Below are 16192 nucleotides of genomic sequence, written 5' to 3' on the forward strand. Positions count from 1 at the left end.
CCTGCTAACCACCTTTTAATCTCAATGCCTTTGTAGCCCTCAATGCTTGTGATACATTTCAAGGGCTTAAATGAGCTCATGTTATAATGCATGGCTTGAAGTTGTGTTTTTTTTGCGATAATTCCCGCTCCACGTGAGCTATCATGTGTTTCATGGCACACCCATGAAGAAAACCTTAGTTGGCTTAAGATATAGAACATCTGTATTGTTTGTAGTTTGCTATCCTTTTATGTTTTGTTTCAAGCATTTTTATAACTTCATCACTTCCTATGGTCGTGTTTTAGAAGTGCACTTTCTGTATTCACACAACGTATCTGATGTGTTTCACGCTTCCTCAGGGCCTTAAACTTTAGAAAGTAATGGCTCTATTAAGTTTTTCTTTTGAGAATAGTAGGCAAAATAATTTCTGGGAGTCATTGCAGCAGAGAGATGGGATGCACATTTGTTTCATGGTTGTTGGGGAGAATTTTCAGTTTCTGTACTAATTCCCTTTAACCTTAGAGACCCCTAGCCCTTTTGCTGGAATCTGTGATTTTAGTTACTTTTAACCTGAGTGAGTGAAGCTTTTTGCCACTCGCTGGTGGTTTTCCTTTGTGGTGTTTTTTGGACTGGGATTTTTCTTCTTGCATATTGTATACTGTTTAATTGAGTATGGTAAACTCCCTAGGCATCTTATTGCATAGTGACACATAGCACCCTCTGCACGGTGCCACTGAGCAGTCCCTTGTTTTAAATACTTTTTCTTGTGTGAACTACAGTTCCCAAGAACTTTTATTTTGCTGTCCTTTCTCTTTTGTGGCTCCAGCACACTCCACCCTGTGGAGTACTGGGAGGGGAGGGATGGGGTTACATAACTCATCCCACTTTTTGTAACTTGAATGGCTGGTGGCAGTGGAGTCTTTCTACTACCTTTTTGTGCAGGTTACTAGGAGGCTGATTTCTCAACTGCAGTCCAGGACCCACAGGGTGACCGTTTTTCCAAAATGGCCCTTGTCTTGTTTTTTTGCCATTTGTTGTTTGTCTGTTCCTTCTGGGCTTTTACTCTGCTTAAACTAGGTTTGAATCCTTTGTGTGTGTGTTTGCCTTTAGCGGGCTTCTGCCCTGAAGCCTGCCCAGGCTCCAGTGTGTCTACAAAGGCAGGAAGTGAGGGAGGGTTCCGAAAATTCGCTGTCCTTTGTAGGTGTGACTGACAAACTAGTTCTGACTGGCTGTTCTGGAGGACCACCCCCCAGGTGATTGACGGCACAGGCTGTCAATGAATGGGATTAAACATGAAAGGCGAGGATTTTGGGACTACAGACAATCGACCACTGGAACAAGACCTCCGACGAAGAGGATTAGCCGAGGCGCCAGCAGCACCATCCAGGACTGCAGGAGCACGGTCAAGCCTTGCAGCTGTGCTGACCCTGTTATCGTTTTGACAGGGTAGATCCTTGCACAAAAACTTCCCATGCTCAACTTCCTTCTCCAATGGGCTGATGGGACCAATTTGCCTGAGATTTGCTTCATTTTGGCTCATCCCCTGACTTGCTGCTACTTTACTAGGCTGCAGATTCCCAATGTCCGGGGACCCCTGAACATCATTGAGTGCATCATCTTCCAGAGATCAAATGCAGCTAAAACTCTGTGGGCATCCTTCTGGACCTACAAAAGCAGGAAATCTTTGTGCAGAGTTCAGGACTGAAGAAAATCCAACCGAGGTATTCCTTCCTTAGGTGCCAAAACCACAAATAGCGGCTGAATTGTGTGGAATCCATTGCTTCCGAGTCCCTCTCATGAGTGCTGCCACAGACGCCGCCCCCCTCCTTTCGTCGCCACAACCAGGAAACTGGAACCAGGGTCTGCAACACTGCATCAGGAAGGAACCCAGCTGGAACCTTTTCTTCAATTGTAAGGTGTTTTGGGGCTTGGCATATGACTACCTTTTGCCATTTGTAGTGCTTCCTGGCGTGGGAAATACTATTTGCACACATCTAGAGTTGACCTCAACTCACCTGTGCAGTCCTTCCAGCAAAGAACTCCTCTGGACAGTTTGACATTATCTAAGAAAAGCTGCATCAGAACAGGAACTTTCCCATTGACTTTGGTTGTTCTGGGTTCCTAAAAAATCCTTCTGAACCCTACTGCACTTGCGCGTTCTCAATGTCACTGGGCATAGTAAGATCGCCGTTTTGTTCTCCCCTGTTCCCCCTCCCTTGCCTTGCCTTGTCACGCTCTGAAACACTTGTGTACGAGCGCGATGGAAATAAAATCTCAATATCCATATCAATACTGGCTTTGGCAGTGCTTGTTCCCTTAAAGGTTTTATTTGTGGACACTAGTACTGCTGGGATAAAAGATGGCCAACATTCCTCTATTGAAACAGTTGCTAAAGTGTGTTCTATTGAACTATGAAACTTTCCCTCCCAACTCAATGTGTAAAGGTGATATTTATATACTATTACTGACCTTTTTTTTTATTTATTTATTTTTTTATGTCAATCTGTGCGTTTGAACTTTATAGCATAGACCGAAATTACTCGCCTGCATTTAATGTTTCTGAAATAACTTTATTACCTCTTCCATTTAATGTTATTAGTAGTTGCTGCTTTTTAGTGTGACAAATTTGCCTTGTGTGTATATAATTTAATATAACTTTGCAGCCCTGTGTTTACTGATTTCCTTGTGCTACTCTGCACTGTGCCAACTGGTGTATTACAGGCCTATATTAAGAGTTGGGTGCCTTATACCAAGAGACCAGTCTTGTGAATCACCACACCAGTTGGACTTTACAAAATCTTACCTACCAATGGTGACCTGCTTTTCCCAGCAAGGGAGAGCGGTGATCCACCTGGTGATGTGTTTGAGCAAAGAGGCCTCTTTAGGCTTGGGGAAGCTCAAAACGTATCATTTGTTGTATGGATTATTGCACTTCTAAGCACTGCAGTGTGAAGCAATGAAAATGCTTGCACCAAAACAAAATACAGATGAAAACCTCAAACGATAAAGGAGTGTTCTTTTTGCCTATATTGTCAACCAACCTTTTATGGCGGTGCCATAAAATGCACAGTTGACTGTGGTGCAGGGTTCGCCCAAACAAACCTTTTCAAACTAGAATCTCATCAAGGCATGAATTAGTTTTCAAACATTGATTAGCCAGTTTGCTAATTAAAATGTTCTTGATTTAGCAATGGTGCACATGCCTCTTCTAGCATCTGTCTGTGCTAGGACTTGCAGACCAGTCTTCACCATCATGGGCATCTCTCTGAGCCGCACGGAGGGCTTTGATGTGCACGGGGTGCAAGAGAACTCAACTGCTCAGAATGGAGGCCTGAAGCCATTCTTTGATGTTATTATCTCAATAGGACATGCAAGACTGAAAAAGGACAACACCACATTTAAAGACTTGCTGAAGGCCAATGCGGAGAAAACAGCGCAACTAGAAGTCTATAACATACAGACCATGAAAATATGCGAGGTGGAAGTTATTCCCAACAACATGTGGTGCAGATCGGAGCAGCTCTGGTCCAGTGTGCGGTTCTGCAGTTTCCAAGGCATCAGTCAACTTGTGTGGCATGTGCTTGATGTAGAACCCAACTCGCCTGCCTCTTTAGCCCTATACAGACTATATTATTGGGTGAGATTCTGAAGATTTCTATGCATTAATTGAATCGCATGAGGGGAAACCCTTGAAGCTTGTGGTTTAAAACAAAGACAGATTCCTGCAGAGACATTGTTGTGACACCCAGTGGAGGCTGCAGCGGTGAATGGAGCTTGGGCTGTGTAATCGTTTACGGTTACTTGCATAGAATTCCTCTGCACTCTGTTGCACCGATTCCCATGAGAAAGTCAGAACTAATACTGCTGTCACCCTTGTCCTCAGAAAGCAGTATCTCTTGTCCCCCTCCCACCCCCACCCTTCTACCTTCAAAGGGATATGAGGTCACTCTTGTAGCTGCCGGCTCTCAGGTTTACCTTGCTGAAGTTGCAGACTTGGCCCAACCAAAGAACATTATTGGTTATGATATTGAAACCTCCCGTCTGCCTCCGCCTGTTCAGAGTTATAGATACAGGATTTATTGGTGTATCTGGTGGTCTGATACCTGAACTGACCAATGTATCAAAACTACTTGACCTGAGTGCCCCATCGTCCTTCAACTTGTCAGCAGGCTCTTTGCCATGAGTTGAACGTTTGGACACAAATATATAGATGTGATAAAGGTTCTGAAAACAGTTTGGCCAGCTCTCTCCTGCAGGTGCTAATATATAATGCAATCATAATAATATAATCACGGAGCAAAGTGAGCTCTGGAGGGTAACTAGTATATGGTATTGCAGTAGATGTACAGATTGGATGTAACTATTGATTACTACTTTGCGTAAAAATCTACATATACATATTTGCACGATGACGTCACATGCTGAAGGACAGTGTCTTCAATTTTTCTTTTAAACCTCACATGTATATCCTTGACTACAATTATTTCTTAAAGTTTATTTTTACTTTATATCAAAAGGTGTGACTAAATGTATTCATATAAATATTTGAAAATGGTAACCTAAAGTTTTTGTCTGTTATACAATACTTGGTTTGCAGGGGACACGAGTGTTTCACAGCCAGCGGACACCGGTTTCTTTACTATGGCTCTCTAACAAAGTGTCAAAGATCTGCCATCCAAAATAATTTGTGCTGAGCCTCATTTGGCCGTGCCGATTGAATTAAAGAAGTCCTACAATATAGTCTTTTGGCCTCTGAGCAGATATGCCTGCCTTCATATCCACAGGCTGCCTTTGCTGTAGTGGTAGCGGCAAAGCTGTACCGGGGCACACAGCCCTCTATAGCGAGGACATGCCATTAGATACATTAGTGAGAAGGATCTATGCAATGAATCTTCATTTCAGATGGACCAATTCATTGTCGGTGGTAGCCAGCCAAAGGTTGTGGAAGGAGCGGTTTGTCTTCGTAGCATTCCTGCAAGTAGACAAAACTAAACCATTCTGGGCATGCTTTGTGGATGCCATAGTTATATCGCAGTATATTTAGTCATCCGCTGCTAATAGCATTGATACTGCAGCTGGGGCATGGCATTGGACACGGATACCTGTAGGCCAGCCTGGTTATATGGTAACAAATTCTCAAAAGAAGTCCAAGACATGGTGTTCTGCTTTATGATGGCTTGAACCTGCAAATGAGGAGGTTGCTAAGAAGATGATCTGTGGAATCTTTGTGCTTACAAAGCCCCATCCAAAACCCTTCCCGGAGGCCTCTTGCTAGAGATTTGGCTCTACATCATTTGAAAGGGTTTGTGGTTGCCAAGAGAGGATAGGCATCCTGACTGAGCCGAGTCCGCCTCGAAAAAGAAACATCTTTGCTCAACCGTCTACCACCTCAGATTTCCACCGCCATTTGGTGACAAGTGACTTCTGGTCAAGGTCATTTGCCTCTCCTGTAGGAGGCTGGTTGACATCTGATACGGTGGCCTATAACCAAAGACCCGTGGCTCCTTTCAGTTAAACAAACGCAGGGTTTAGGCTCCCTATTCTTCCTCTTCCTCCCTTTGGGCAGATTGGGGACCCTTTTTCACTTTTGGGCTAGATTAAGATACTGTTTGAAATAGAGGCTAAACCAAAACATGTGAACCTGCACACCATTCTTGACTGGGTAAAGGGCTCAATTTCCCCTGACCCCCACCATCCTGAGGAAGGTTGAAGACTATCACTCTGGCAAAAATCAAGTGTCTTTACTGCAACATGTGGATTTGCACCTTACAGTAGAAGGGACGCCAGCTCCCCCTCTGCAGTTCCTCTGCTTTCCAAAGGGGACACAGAACCTCCAGTACGATGTGCTATCATTTGAGCTGTGCTGGGATCCCAGTATTCACCAAATGAGGGGCATCTGTGGTTGCAGAGTCTGTGTAAGCTCCTCCTTGGACTGACTCATCAGGGAGAAGTCTTCAATAGTTGCACAGCAGGCAATGCAGCTACTAGTATACCTCTTTGCCACCTTGTTTAATGTAAGCTTTTCATTTAACTTCCAGAAGTTGTCATTACTCCATTACAGGGCCCAAAATGCATATGCTTCCATTGGAACACTGTACTGGCAAAGGTCTTTCTGATGGAGGACAGGATCGCACAAACTTTAAATACTTCAATGTTCCAAAATAGGTCGGCCATACCGACATGGTGGATCCAGACATCCAGAAACCTTTGGCTTTGTGTTCTCTGGAAGTTCCTTTGGCATTGCTGAAGATGAGGAATATGCAGCTTTTTCTTAGGAACTTTTCTCTCTTGTGTTCCAAACCACAATCTAAGATCGTGCACATTCTAGATAAATCTATCAGGACCTGGGGGGGGGGCTGGTGGTCGGGCCGCGTGGGCAATTTGATGACCAGGGCTCTTTTGAGGGCCATTTACCAACTGCAACAATCATTGCTCCCTTCTCGGACTGTGAGCCGCATTGGGGGATCTGTGGGTACACAAATTAAGGTCCGAACAGGCGTGCCTGGAGTTTTTGGGAAATCTTTTTAGCGCTGAAGACTTTCCTTATTAGCAATCATAAATTCAATGGTTTGGATTGTGGCCATCACCTCAAAAGAAATTAATTGGTGAAGAAATGGGGCAGTACACATTAATTTGCAAGCCTATTGTCTTGCTGTCGTAGTTCAAGCCAGAATCCTAAATAACAAATGGCAGTTTCACCAGACAGTACTACTGGAAATATTTCACTGGTGGGATTTTCCACAAATATAGACCATGGCCTCCCAAACCAACAAAAACTGCTCCCTGGCCTCCCAAACCACCAAAAAGTACCCCCTCAATAAATATGAGCTGTAGTCAGGGTCTGAGAGTCTCAGTGGGATTCCTTGGCGATAGTCGGTGGGATCATCAGCATACGAGTGTCCTCTCTCATTTAATCCATTAGTATTCACACCTGCTCTTGCATCATCCTGTTTTCCCATTGGTGGCTGGCCAGGCTTTGACCTTATGTCTTTAACTGTAGAGTCCAAGATCATTCTTCCAGCCTGGAGAAATCTACTGACCCAAAGTTAGGGCTTGGTTCTTCACCCTCCCCTCAATCGATGTCCTTGGTGGCGTCCTGGTACCTGTGGAGTTGACATTAACATTAGGTAATCTAGGGTCATCACATAAAATGAGAAAAAAGACGGCAAGGAAGGACTCAACCTGCAGCCAATACCGGAGTAAGTGGACCCGGTTCTGCGATTCGAAGGGGGGGAAAAAAATCAATCCATGCTCTCTACGTGCCTTTTCTTTTTGTGTCTGGCATTGCATTGATAGAATTTACTGGGTTTGCAGATGCCCATGTAGATCTTATCAGCAACTGGAGGCTATATCGTCTCTGAAATTGTGATCATGTGATAAAACAGCACTTTCAGGTGTTTGGCCACATTGTTCTTCCTAGAAATCGGCACCTTCAATAGGATTTTAATGTGGTCCTAGCAATTAACCAATGGGAGCAGTGACCGTTAAACTTATGACTTGACAACATTATTTTATTTTTTTTGCAATTACTTAAGCTCAACGAGTGTGTGAGCTGCAGCCTTTTTGCACTGACTTCCATACGGGCAAGGTGGTACTGCAAAAGTATACCCTGTTGCTTCCTAAAGTCCTATCTGATTTAAATCAAGAAGTTATTTGGTACATTTGAAGCCACGCATTTCACAAAAGTTCAAATCCCTAAATTGCACACCAAAAAAATGAAATACCACTACCTGCAAATGGACGTGGAAGTAATTTAAAAAAAAAAAATCTCTGAAATTCGTTTATAGTATACTAGCAAAAAGTACCCGTTCTGGAGACTGACATAACACACTCGCCAATTGTTGAAAATCACTGATCTTATGTCTGTGTTTCGATTCGTTTGATGTGCTTTGCACTCTGAAGTAAACTGCACTGAGTATGGGTGCGTGTGGCTCGCTTACATACCCCGACATACCCGAAGCAGACGTTTGATGGGAGGGCGAGAGTTGGTGTGCTGCTGCATACTGGGACCTTCTGTGCTCTCTCCTCACCTTGGCGTGGTGCAGTGCATTGCAGTGCAAATATCTCGGAAACCGTGCATCCTAATGCTTTGAAATGTGATTATAATTTTTATTTTTTTTAAAGGGACTTCCTAGTTCTCTTACTCGTGTCGAGACCGGTCCTTCTACGACCATATTGATGTTTTGATGATTTTGGGTGACCGTCTTGTGTGAAGGGGCTAAAATCGGAGGAAAGGGATGGTGTGCACAAATGCCAAGTAGCAAGTAATGTTGGGATGTCCTAACCAGTGGCTATGCAAAACTTGGTGCAGATGGGTGGAACGGTGTAGAATTGTATGAGGAACACACAAACCCACAATTTTTCATATATATATCAACGCACCTTGGGACAACCTATAGGAAACCTAATTGAAGCAAGTCTCATAACGCATGCTTTTCAGGTGTGTGTGGTAGAATGCCATTGATTTCTAGCCCCAGCTAGAACCAGCTCCACATCCATGCAATCCAATTCACCAGTCAGTAAACATGCTACTGTAATAACCGCTCATCCTCCCTGGTGCAGTTGTGTAATAAAATTGACCAAGCTGCGACTTGGTACCTGCTTAAGACAAGCTTGCAATTGCTGACATCTATACCAGGCTTCAATTTGTGCATGAAAAAGCTAATTTTAATTGAAATACTAATATTATGATTCCTGCATAGAAGCTACTGATAATCAACCCAAAGCCCTATTCTCTCTGCTAAGTGTAATAAATAATCCTCTACTACCTAAAACAACTTTTTAAAATTTTTTTTTATTAGGATTGTCTTGGTCAACTTTTTCAATTCATTATACAGTCTTGATTAGCAGCAGTAGTAGAATGCATAACAGTATTATTGACATAGTTTACCATTAAAGAGTCTTAAATACAACATTCAATTAAAATGACATAATATAAATGTTATTTTCCAAGTATATCAGGGATCCAGGTTGATCAGCATATTACATGTACAAGTTATAGAGTTAATAGTCGAATTAAGAGATGGTTTTAAAAGAATTCAAATCTTAAAATAAAATGTACAACATAAAACGTATAAATCGGTTTCATAGTGATTTCAGTTTAGGATCAACATAAGTCAAATTTTTCAATCGGGTTTAGCGCTAATATAAATATATAGTACCACATTTTTTGTTTCGTTAGCTTCTTGTATTCACCCAGGTATTTATATAATGCTTGCTTTTGTTGGTTGTTTAAAAATGAGCATTGAGTTATTAGATGTTGAGATGTCTGTGTGTTCTTTTAACTTACAAAAGCGACATGTTACATGCTGTTTATCGTTGCTAGCCTTACTTTCGTTGACCATAGGTCTAGATTAAGTCGGAGTAAGGCTTGTGCATACGTTCGGTCCAGAAATTTTGGTAGATAGGGTGATATTTGATGCAAAGGTTTTGTGATGAATGCCCCAGCCCTAAAGCTGGCATATTTATTGCAGGAGTCCCATGTTTTCCAGTCATGAAACCAGAGATTTTTGTTTTTGTGGCTTTTTCTGGCGATTGTATTAGTAATTCATGTATTAGTAATTCAAGGCTGATATCAATGTCTGTAAGGATCGATTTGGCAAAGTTCCTTCCAGCGATGGATGGTCGATGGATTATCGGCAAAGTATTGCTGCTTTCAGAGCCGGGAATAGATTGCGGTTGGATTTCTTAGATCAGAGACATTGCCTGTAGGATGTTTGTGATTGCGAGGCTACTGTGGCTGATAAGGAGACTAGGCCTAACTCATACCGAATGAGAGACCTTGGAACACTAAGGGCTAGAGATGGGACTGTCTTCCAAAATGCACCTTCAAGGACTTCCCGCTTTGGATTACAGGATGGATACTTTGATTGAGCTCCATAGGTGGTTATGGGTACTAGTTTTTTGCTTGTAATACATTATGGCAGGTTGTAGTTTTAATTGGCCATACTTAATTTGAATAGCCTTTCACTGGGTGGCAAGACCTTTTTTAGTTTTGAGTTCAAACTTGTATGGCAGATCTGAAGGGTGGCTATTTAAATTTACTCCAAGATATTTGTATTGTTGTATTTGTGCTAGTGCGGAATTTGATAGCATCCAGTTGAATTTTCATCCTTGTTTAGATGGGGAGTGATGGAATTTCAATATGTTGGATTTTGATATATTTATTGTAAGACTATTGTTTTGAGCTTTTTGACCTAGGGCAGATAGTTTGCTCTGTAATCCTATGGGGGTTCTACCTAGGATGACCAAGTCATCTGCGTAGAGAAGCCACAAGATTTCCTTAAGGCCTATTTTAGGTGGAAAGGCTCACACTGATTTCATGGTATTTGAAATGTCTCTCATCTAAAAGTTAAAACCGAATGGAGGCAAATATGCATCCTTGTTTCAGGCCCATGTTCGTTGGGATTGACCTGGAAAGGACGCTATCTGTCATCAGTTTGATTATGATTGAAGTGTCAAGGTAAAATTGTCTAAGTAGAGTAAATGCGGTAGGCATTCGGCTTCCACTAGTTTGTTCCATAATGTGTCACAGGAAATTGAGTCAAAAGTTGGCTGAAATCTAGAAGTACTATAAAAATGGGTTGTTTTTTTAGAGATGGCTTGTTTTTTGATTGTTGATAAGATAAGCAGATTTAAAACAGTTCAGATGCCTTTTAATAAAAACCTGACTGGTTGTGATCTAAAAGTTCGTTCTTATTAAGCCATATTAAAGATCTCTTAAGATTAGACTTGCAAGTACTTTCCCAGGAGAATCAAGCAAGGCTATAGGGTGATAATTACAGGGTTTACTCCTGTCACCTTTCTTGAAGATTGGTATTACTATAGATTTTTTTTCCCTACTCTTGGGCAGGTTAATCTCATTGAATATGGCTTCAAGAACGGCGGCCCAATCCTCCGGATGTTTTTGCATTGTCTGTTTGGTTAGACCATTAGGTCCGGGGGCTCTTGAAGGGCTCTGTTTTTGAAATATTAGGGTGATATCTAATTTGTCAAATTAATTCGTAAGAGGCACTTTATCTGAGATTAGGACGGGTGTAGATGTTGCTTTATAAAGCATATTGGTGAGGTATGTAATCCATTCTTGTTCATTAATGGTTTTTAATATACGTGATTCTCAATTCATACTTGTGGTTGCATTTAAGAGTTTCCAAATTTCACCAACAGATTTCTTAATGATGGCACCTAGCATTGTTTCTGCATTTTGTTGTTTCTTGAGCGCCAAAATTTGTTTAATTCTATTCTTGTATGCAGTTTTCAGTTTTGCTCTTTGTTTTGCCTGACTAATAGGCAAGAGCGACCTTAATGCGATACGATGATTGCGCTTCAATTTCATTCTTTATGCGTCATATATGTGCTTGTGAGTAAATGTTGTTTGCTTCCATGTCTGAGTTTGAGTGTTAGTTTGGAAGTGGTCAGTGTAGTCCAGGCTTTCGTCTAGGTATTGGTTCTTGAATCCTATTCTAGCAAGTGTGCTAGTGATTTTATTTGGGGTATTCGCGAGAGCAATCGATTTCGAGCAGAGTTGGTAGAAAGGGTAAATCTGTAGTTCGACAGTGGTGTTATAATATGAAGGATCGAATGATCACTTTCGTGAGTTGGGAGGCTCTTGAATGTGACAATTCTTTTATTTGAGTCAGCTGATATAAAGGCTTAGTCCATTGTCGAAGATTGCTCGCCTCTTTTACAGCTGTGTGTGGAGAGGTGGATTGTCATCGGTAGAAAAACCGTGAGTTACAAAATTATGAATTTTCATCAGTGACATCCACTTCGCGGCTCTAGAGGCTTGGGGATTGATGCATAACTTGAATAAGTATGGTGTTGATTTGTGAGTCTGAGCTAAAAATAGTTTCTCGTCATGAGCCAAAGGATTCCAATAAATGTTTGAGGGCTATACTTGGATAGAGTGGGTGAGCTGGATTAGATGTTGTAACTTTGGTAAATTGAATCCCAGATAAAGGGGCAAACTAGGGTTCTAGTTGGAAGTTGCGGGCCGATTTAGTCCGGCCGAGGGGTAGCCTTTGGCAGCTTTGTGAGCAGGCGCGCAGGTAAGTGTATGATCTGGCCAGATTGGTTCTGTAGTTAACCACGTTTCTTGCAGTAGTATATCATAATTACTAAGCCTGCCTGTTTTGGCAGACAATAGGTGGCTAGACCCTCTTGTATTCCAGATCATTAGCGAGCATTCATGCATTTGTTTTGGGATACTACTCTAATGCTGTGCAGGGTTGGAGGGTCCTCTGGTGGCTTTTGAGACCCACAGCCATCTCAACATCGGTTGGGAGGGTGCATGATTAATTGTTTGGGTGGAGCTTTGACATTTCGAGTAAGCTTGTATAGGAGGTTTTTTTTTTTTTTTTTTTTTTTTTTTTTTTGGAGCATTGATCGGTAGGGGGCAGATTGTTGGTGCATGAGCATTCACAGTATATTGTGGAGGGGGTTCTTTACATAGATCTAACTGGAGGCCATTCCTTGTTAGTATGTCCCTAGCTTTCCAAACAATATGTTTAACAATGTCCGAATAGAATCTAAGTTCCACTGTGTTGGGATTAGTTAGGGTTGGGGAGTTCAGGGATCGACTGGAAGATTGTGACCAGGGTCATTCTATTGGGAAAGGGGTCAGAATATAGTCTGTCGAGCATAGTGATAACAAGAGTATCAGTGTCTGAGATTTGGTCGCTTTGACTGGAGGGGCAAGATGAAGGCTCAGGCGACACTCTCTTCATAGGACCTGTATGATCTTGCTTGGAAATTGCAGAAGGATCATTCGTTTGGTGTTTGTGTGTAGCATCTTGCGTGAGAGATCTGGCTGGGGAATGAGGGTTTGCATTAATACATGGTTCTAATGGTGGGCGTTGAGGTTTTCCAGTGTAGAGAAACCTAAAGAAATTAACCTCTTTTGATTAAAAGTCATGAAGGTTGAAGGGTCAATATCAAACTTTACACAAGACCTGTTTTGGTTGACTGTTTTGTGAGTGCGGACCAGGCAGACCTTGAAATACAATTTTGGTAATTGGAGGAGAATTAGTAGGATATACAGATAGATTTAATAGTTCAGAGTCTGATATATTTCCCGGCATAGCCGAGTAGCAAACAGCAGGAGGAAAACTCATATTGGCATATATTGAAGCATGCGCAGTAGTAAGACCTTCTTTTCCCCTCACCTTGGCTCGATCTTGCGACACGGAATAGGGAGAGCAGAAATGTCTGGAGCTGGCGTGCAGATGTTAGCAGATGCATGTGACTCAGGATGGTTGGATCGCTGGGGAACAATGGACTTCGGGCTTGTCAAATTCTTGATGAATTTCTTGGTCTTCTGATTGATGTTTTTTAAGGTGGGTGCAGGAACATTTATTTTTTGGTTATGTCTTTTTTTTTTTTCCTCATGCCTTGAGGCTTCTCGTGGAACATCTCATATACGGGGGTTCTGGGATTGGGGTTTTCTATAACCTCCAGTAAGGCCGATGGAGAGCTAGAGTGGTTTACTTGGAGTTGTGCTGGGGTGTTCGTTATAACATGTTGGATTAGAGGTCGGGCTGATGGCAGAGCAGTCTCCGTCTCGGTCACATGATCAACGAGAGTAGGAGGAATGAAGGATACATCGGGATCAGTAACAAAGCAGGAGTCCATTGTTGGCAATCCAGTCAAGTTCAGCCTCTACCGATCATAGATGGATGACTTGTACATTGGAGGTTCTGTCTAGACCTTCATATAGCTTGGTTAGTGAAAAGATGCTTGCATTCACAGCCGTGAGGGCTGTGTCGATGGCGAGTGAAGATGAAGGGGGGAATCCAAAGGCGGGTCTCGCTGCAGGTTTAGCAAAAGAGGCAACCAGTGAAGAGACTGAAGCGGATATGGAAATGTTCGCCGCAAGATCTGGAGAGGCTGACAATTGAGCAGAGGGACCATTACTGTTCAAGGTGCCTTTGTTACCAGCCAAGTGTTGTGGGGAAGAGCAGGGTATTTAGGTGCAATGATCTTGAGGGGATTGAATAATGGTATGTGCCACTCCTGTCTATCTCTGAGTACAGAGAAGGCATGGATGGCAAATGCACAGTACTTGCATCAGTATGGGCATTTGGCATAGAAGCGGGGGGCTCTACAGAGCTTGATGAGGGGAGCTGATGCAATGCCTTCTCGCATAGTATTATTGGAGAGGGGTTGAGCAAGAAGTTGAGGAGCCATCGTAGATTGTCGCTAGGAACATAATAGCCGGTGGTAGGCAAGGCGTGTCGGATGGAAGATTGTTGTAATTAGCTTCAGTCCGGCCATTTTTTATTTTTTTTTGTTTTTTTTGTTTTAATGCTAGAAAATGCGTGATCATTGGCAGCACACGGGAGGCCAGATGGTGATTCTGAGGTTGCTGACGTCTTGATCCGACAAGAGAGATTCCCGGGTCTTGACTGGTCCTTCTGGTCATGCCAATGCTACACCAGAGCCTTACCTGTTTTCAACTTATCTGATGCTTCTGCCATCATGTGACATTCTCCTCCGGAGACCTATCACATAGTCAGTGACTCTCACTAGCTTGGGGGGGAAGGAGCACTCTCCAACCCCTCCTCCTTAATTAGGGCCAAGGGGCCTCTAACTGGATGGCCATAAAGAAGTTCAAAGGGACTAAATCCTACTCCCTCCCAAAGGACTTCTCTATATGCAAATAGAAGACATGGCAGTAGAAGGTACCCCTTTCTTCTAAGGGGTTCCTCTAAAGCACCTATCGTGCTCTTCATTGTACGGTTGAACCCCTCTACCAATCCATTTGTCTGAGGATGGTAGGCATTTGAGAACTTGGAAGTTACTCCAGTTTTTCCACATGGCCTACATGTAGTGGGACATAAAATCGGATCCCCGTCAGAGATAACTTCCTTAGGAAAACCTACTCTGGTAAAAAAAAAATACCAAGTAGGGCCTTAGCCGCAGCCTGAGCTGTAACAGTTCTCATAGGTATGGCTTCAGGATACCTAGTAGCATGGTCTACTACAACCAGGATAAACCTGTTTCCTGAAGATGTTGGAGGATCTAGGGGACCATCAATGTAGATTCCTACCCTCTCAAAAGGAACTTCCACCACTGGGAGAGGCACCAAGGGTGCCACATTATTGGCTCCAGTCTTGCCAGAGGTTTGGCAAGTGTGACGGCTCCTACAGAATGTATCTACCCCAATTTAGGCCAGTAGAAATATAAAGAGAGCCTTTCCTTGGTCTTCTTAAAACTTGACCAGCCAAAGGTATCTCATGGGCTAATTGTAGGAACTGAGTCTGCTTTCAAATGACACTACATGTCTTCTGTAGTCCCCTGGGATAGACTCAATCAGTTCACTGTAGAAGAGGCCGTTTTCCCAGTACAACCAATGCTTCCCTGGCGCTTGCCCATCCAGCTGGGAAGCTGCCTGTTGGCGAAGACCTTCAAGATTAGGACACTCTTTGACCTCTGAAGTCTGCCCTACACGATCCACCTTCTACCAGTAAAGACTGCAGCACAGGATGGTCTGCAGGATCCAGATCTCCCACACAAGGTTGTTCCACATACTCTGCCTCAGCTGGTGGAGGGATCACAGGTGTGATCTTGGACAATCTCTCAGGGATGTCCTCGTTGGTAGCACAGGAGTGCTGGCTGGTTTCTTCCTGTAGGTGGTAGGTTTCCCCTTCTTTTTTGAGATTGCAGTCAGTAAGTCCTGTAGACTAGGAGTTATATTTTCTTCTATAATCTCCTCTTTAGAGCCTGTTAAGGTACTCTCTCTGGCTTTCCTAGTCTGCTCCGGTTTCCTTTTGCTGGGAGACCTCAGGGTGCTTGATAAAACTGCAAGAATTTTTAAGTCCTTCCCCAACAGGACTCTCCCAGGTACTTCACTCTGCACACTTACAGGTATCTTGTCAGGCATGTCATTGCACTGGATGAGAGCTCTGAACTGTGGAAGCATTTGGACAGAGCCTCCAGCAAGCTTAGTTAGGAATGTGGGTGCCTTGGCAACATCCTAAACCTTGAAAAATTATTATATCAACTACAGTTATGCTGGCCCCAGTGTCTCTGATGGCAGGGGTCTCCTGACCATTCGCAAGAACACTGTCTTTGTAATACTCTTTAGTATTGTCTGGAATAGAGTTGTACACATCCAAGTTCTGCTGTTCCGAGGGATACTAAAACACTGGCTGAGACATTCATGGGTTCCTCAGCCAGTAAGTGAAAGTTTCCACTTGCCAATGGTACTTCATCC

At 43.0% G+C, this 16192-nt stretch overlaps 1 protein-coding gene and 1 pseudogene across 6 annotated transcripts in view; both read left to right on the forward strand.

Moving 5' to 3' along the window:
* ADD3 (adducin 3) overlaps nt 1–16192 on the forward strand; it is a 1740558-nt gene that overhangs the window by 888363 nt on the left and 836003 nt on the right. The window lies entirely within an intron of this gene.
* On the forward strand, nt 3170–4086 carry LOC138473419 (Golgi reassembly-stacking protein 1 pseudogene; annotated as a pseudogene).

The sequence above is a fragment of the Ambystoma mexicanum genome, chromosome 8 (genome assembly GCF_040938575.1).
Source record: "Ambystoma mexicanum isolate Mex_15411 chromosome 8, UKY_AmexF1_1, whole genome shotgun sequence".
Taxonomy (NCBI): Eukaryota; Metazoa; Chordata; class Amphibia; order Caudata; family Ambystomatidae; genus Ambystoma; species Ambystoma mexicanum.